Here is a 6,000-nt window from a genome sequence, read left to right as displayed (position 1 = left end):
TAAGGCCCTCGGCCACCTATCTTGACCTTGATCAGCCTTGACCATAAGGGGTAGTTCTTCTCATTCAACTTGAATGCTACTGTGATGCTCTTGTTGTTCATCAAACTTGTCGCCTGTTCTGGTCTGGTTTTTATATCCTCTATTTTTGACATTTTTTGGGTGTAGGTTCTGATTTCTGGGTTGGAAAAAAGGTCGAGAATTGGTATTTCTAGCTATGATGAAAATTTTCTGAGCCAAGATCGTTCCTGCTCTGAGACCATATTAAATATCAGTGGGAGAAATCATTCTCTTATTCAATAAATAATATGATACAGAGATTACAAATTTATAGGTTATATATTCTCTACATATGGTAAACCTAATTTACAATAATATGTGATTGATACTCCCATATCAATCACATATTATTCTCCCGATTTTATGCGATCCTATTCCAACAATAATTAAGTTGAGTCGTTTCTATTTTTGGTAAAAACATCAAATTATTCTTATTTTATTTACTTTTCTATTTTACTCTCTCTTCTATCTCTTCTATTTTAATCTTTATTTTATTTTTTTTATCTTCATTTAACCCATTTAACATATTTTTTAAATTTTCATATCTAAAAGAAATAATTCTAACTTCAGAAAATGACTATTTAGTTAGGACCAATCAAGTACAGCTAAATAAGAGTATCCACTATAAGGCGGACGTCCCCAATAGACCCAGCCCCTTTTTTGTCCACAGCCCCAATTTTTTTGTCCGCCCCAAACAAAGGTTTCTGCCACTATAGGCGGACACTGCCAATAGCCACGAAATTTTATAACCAATTTCATTTTAATTTTTTCCTTTAGTTTTAAAATCATCGGAATTTAAATAATTATAAAACGAGGTAATTGAGTCCGAATATTCGTTGTATTGGCAATGATAAAATTATACAACGAACATTTAAAACATATCCCGACGGCTGGGAAGGATATCCGCCATATCCCGACGGCTGGGAAGGATTGCCGCCTTATCCCGATTTGTGCGAGCCGGGTAATTCGTCGTCTCCACCGTGCATTTTTAGAGAGTGAAAGTGTAGATAGTGAATGAATGGAGAGTGTGTGAAAATGGTGTAAATGGATGGTGGAGAAGTGGTATTTATAGGGTTAATTTTCAAAAAAACGAAAAATTGAAGAGGGCGACCGGCGCGCCGATCGCCGGCGCACTATAGGCCGGCGCGCCTATAGGCGCGGCGATGGGCGACCACCGCGTCCTCGCACATATCTCGCCACTCGCCCTTCCGCCCCGTTTTTTTTCCACTTCGGGGCGGACGTCGCCCCCACTATAAGCCGCCCCGCGATCGCCCCCTCCAGGGCTATAGCCACGGCTATACTATAGTGGATACCCTAAGGCGTACATACAATCATTTTCCCCTTTAGTCTTTTGGTAGTTGAGTACATGGGCTTACTAAAGAAAGATCAAGTTGCCTTATTCAGTTTGCCGATAACGTCTGTGATCCATCTCTATCCTAACGACTATTTTTCTGTGGTACGATAATAATGTACCAAAACAATTTTATAATATGATTAAGGAAAGTAAAATACCCACTTAGGTGCTGTTGGTCACTTTTAGAAAGGGATCCAATTATACAATGGTTGTAGTGTTAGACATGATTCCACTACTAATTAGTGCAATTTAAAAACTACCATTTGCTAATTACACCACATTTCTATATCAATAAAAACAAAGACATGAAAAGAAAGGATTTTAGGAATGCAAATCCACTTCCAGTTTTGGGTGGTTATCACTTTATCTTGCTAATTGCTATATATAATTACCTAAAAATATCCCACCACTCTTGCTAATTGTTGTACTACATAAAATATACGAGTTTCTGAAAATATATGTAATATTGCTATGTAAATCATGAATAGCAGTTAAATTCTGATTTGTCCCATATTTAGCAAAAGTGGGACGATAAATCACTAAGTTTCAGAATTCCACAATTATTCCATACGTAGTTTTTCAAATGAAACCTGATATGATATAGCAACCAGATTAATTATCCCATCTTCGTTTCTAGATAAACCGCATAACTTTATTATGTGCCACCGCCGATTTGTTGACGTAGATAAATCTTGTCAGCACATTAACGTGAGTTTCATCTGAAAAACAATGTATGGAAAAATTGCAAAATTTTAAAACATGATAGTTTATCATTTAAGTTTTGAAAAGTATGGGACAAACCAAAATTTTGACATTTTTTTATAATTTATTTGGTAATTTTCTTAAAAATATAATGGAGTTCTACTATATGGTTAAGCTATTAATATTTTAATTATAAAAACAAATATTTTAAAATTCTCATCTTCATTCTTTAAACTGAATATTTTCCATCCTTTAATAATAAATAACTAAAGTATTTTTTTTTTTAGAAATTACCAAGGGTACCCACGGCGGGTCTAGTGACTATTCCCCGCGCTAATTTGTAGGCACTTTAATGGGTGGGATAACTGGCCCAAGGATTTAAAGTTGCTTCATATCCAAAGACAAGGATTGACATCGATCATTTAGTTAAGGATGGACCATGTCACTCAACCACACCCCATGAATTAGCGAAAATACATTTTTTAACGAAAAAACGTCAAGAGTTTAGTGGATGATAGAATTTTGTGGTAGAATATTATGACAATAATTTTACTACAAATAAAAAAAGAGTACCCAACTAATAGATAATTAAGGTAGTAAAGGATCTACATTTTAGAATGGAATTATAATTTAAGTGGCATTTCCATTTAGGTTTTCAATGTTTTAAAAATACAATAATTTGTCTATTTTAGCTAATGGAGGATGTTAGAGATCTAGCTATAACTCATCCATGATATCCTCCGAGAGTTTGTAGATAATTTTGTTTTTTTTGGTTACAGAGGGCTGAGCCCTTAAGAAAATATTACAGTCTATCCAGCTCGAACATACACAATTCTTAAACGATCGCTCAATAACAAGTTTCGTATCCCAGTTTTTTTAGATAATTTTTGGTAAGCTCAGTAGTAACCCCACATTTAAGTTAACTTGAAATTTAAACAAGTCTAATTAATTTTGTATCATATTTTTAAAGACAATTAAGTGTTTATCATAAGCTCTTTTTTATGTTTATCATTAGGTTATTTTCCTACATATATACGAACTTTTAACATGTTCTTTATTTTTCTCCAAAACGAAAATCAAAATTAATATAATAATTATAATCTATTTGACAATCAAACAACGTCGTTGTGATAATTATTTTTAAAATGTAAAAACTAAAATTTCATATCATCAATCAGCGTCCTCACATATCTCTCCCATTTCTATTTCACTCCCTGCATTGTTATTTCCAAATTGTTGTCACAAAATCGACCGAACAACCCGTTTCATCAACAATAACAACCCTTATATCATTCACAACACCAAATAAATTGATTAGCAAATTTGTTCTAATATTTTCGTTCATGTTTGATGGAAAGAGATGAGTGTGTTACGTTTTAACTAGCTAGTGTGTCGTTATACTAGTTTTATTTATGCCCGGATATGTTTATATAAGCATCATGAGCCAGAAAATTGTGAAGAACAAATTAATTGTAATCAAAACTATGATAATTCGGAAATATATTGGTGGGTTATTTCCATTTCCTTTTGAGTTGCTCTAAAAATCAATTTCAATAACTTTAAAAAATCAATTTCAGTGAATGAAAGGGACGAATATGTGAGGAAGATGATGATGTGGAATTTCAAATTTTGATTTTTTAAAATTATTCAAATTAAAATCATGTTTCGATTCCCATATAAATTATAATCTGCCATATTAGTTTTGATATTTCGTTTCGGGAAAAACTAGAAAAGTTTAATGGCCGTGTATTTGTATTAAAAAATCTATAAAATAATAAAAGTATGTGTATTTATGAATAAATAGACTTGTAAATTACTCAATTTGCATCGTATTGTGTACACTTTGGAAAGAATTTCCCACTTTCATAATTTTACTTCAGCTTAATATGAAAAATAATGACATCATTTGCAATTGATTGACCTTGAGATCATGGATGATGTAACCATTAATATTAAAGATTAAATTCAACAGCACATCATCCAAAATATATGTTGTGTAATCCACATGAATCTAGCTAATGCATGGGCGCTGATCTGTATTACAAACGATAACCCATAAATATTAAAACCATTAATTGAGATTGTATTACAAATCCACTTGGCATGCCACTTCGGTGTAGTCGGGCGTTTGACACGTGTCGCGCATGATTAACCTACATAGTTAGTGGCTGATTACTTTGCAAATATATTCAACATGAACATCCAAATGAATGACAATAAAGGTTTACGTAAAAAGCTTAAAAATGCAAAAAACAAAAGATCAAAACATGGAAATGATGAATTATTTGGGGGTGAAAAAAGGAGTTGGACCACCAGAGCTTGCTTACCTTTTGTCTATAAATGTGTGTGTGCAAGAAATAAAACAATTTATTACTATTATTTACTTTGTGGGCCATTACCGAATAGTATTAGTGTAGAAATACATTAATTAATTTTCATTTTGCTGCAACTTTTTTGCTAAATTTAAAACTATTTAATAATAAGATCAAAAGAGACGTAATTCGAAGAAATTGAATTCGATAATTAAATTTAATGGATACAAAACTTAAATGATCCATCATAAAAAAAAGTGATACGCTTTATAAACAAGATAGTGCGAGAGAAGGGTCCAAAATATATTGGTATGAATTGCACCAAAGACAATCAAAAAATGAGTGATTAATCTCAGTGCAGATAATTGACTAAATAGCTAGTTAGCTTTAGGCAGCGGAAAATGTAATCTTACGTCACAACATAATGCGGATGACTTTTCACATCAAAGTGGCTTTACAAAATTATTTATACCATGCAGGCTTTGGTAAGAAAAGTAAGTGTGATATTTATGTGCCTAAATTAGAATTAGTTTATGACTTTTGGTAAATGGATATACTGTTTCCTCCATTCTCGCTCTAATTAATACAATTTCGGAGTGATCATTTGATAACTCATCATTTAATTACTAACTATAACTAATTTAAGACCATAGGATTTTTAAAATTTAGTGGTCTAAAATTTACCCCGTGTAATTTTCGTTTTTATTAATTAAATAAAAAAAGATAAAAAAACTACCAAATTAGGGTTTTGGACGAAAATGTCAATATAGTATTTTGAAAATATCAACACAATGCTTTGAGAATGTAACACATTGCTTTAAGAATGACATTCTACATGTGTTATATTGACATATTTTATATACTATGTTGACATTTGTTGTTGTACTAAAAAATTGAAAATTTTTGAAATTTTTGCCAAATTTTGACATCGGAACATATGCAAGTGAGATCTCGTAGAACCCTTATGAAATTATCTTTAATTTGATATATGTTGTGCGAAAAAATAATTTAAATCGATAAAGTTATATGCGTTTTAAAGTTATGAAATATTTTTCAAAAGTTAGTTATAATTAATTTGTTGTAAATTGACCTTAATACTCTTATTGACGTTTTTGTTGACCGTATTGGTATTCGAAGGCTGATGATTTAGGCTATTGATTTGAATATCTAATGGCTATTATTTAATTGTAGTTAAGAATTAAGTATTGAGTTAGCAATATAAGGCCATCTGCAACGCTGTCACTTATCCGTGTCTTAACCGTCCCTTAAATTATTATTCATGGGCCCCACTGTACTTTTTTACTCCATCTCTTAACTAAGGGACGGAACCTGCAACCTGCATCTCTTATCCGTCACTTAACCATCCCTTAAATTACTATTCATTCAATTTCATTTTTTATTTTTATTTCCAACAAATTCAATTAATAAAAACACATTTCATTAAATAAAATAAAATTACAATATTACATTCTTAAAACAATAAAACAAAACATAATTAAAAATTCTAAAAAAATAAAAAAATACATAATTTAATTTCCTCCGCCAAATTTTGCCCAAATGTGCTACATTAGATCA

The sequence above is a fragment of the Salvia splendens genome, chromosome 3 (assembly GCF_004379255.2).
Source record: "Salvia splendens isolate huo1 chromosome 3, SspV2, whole genome shotgun sequence".
Lineage (NCBI taxonomy): Eukaryota > Viridiplantae > Streptophyta > Magnoliopsida > Lamiales > Lamiaceae > Salvia > Salvia splendens.
This window is presented reverse-complemented; position numbering follows the sequence as displayed.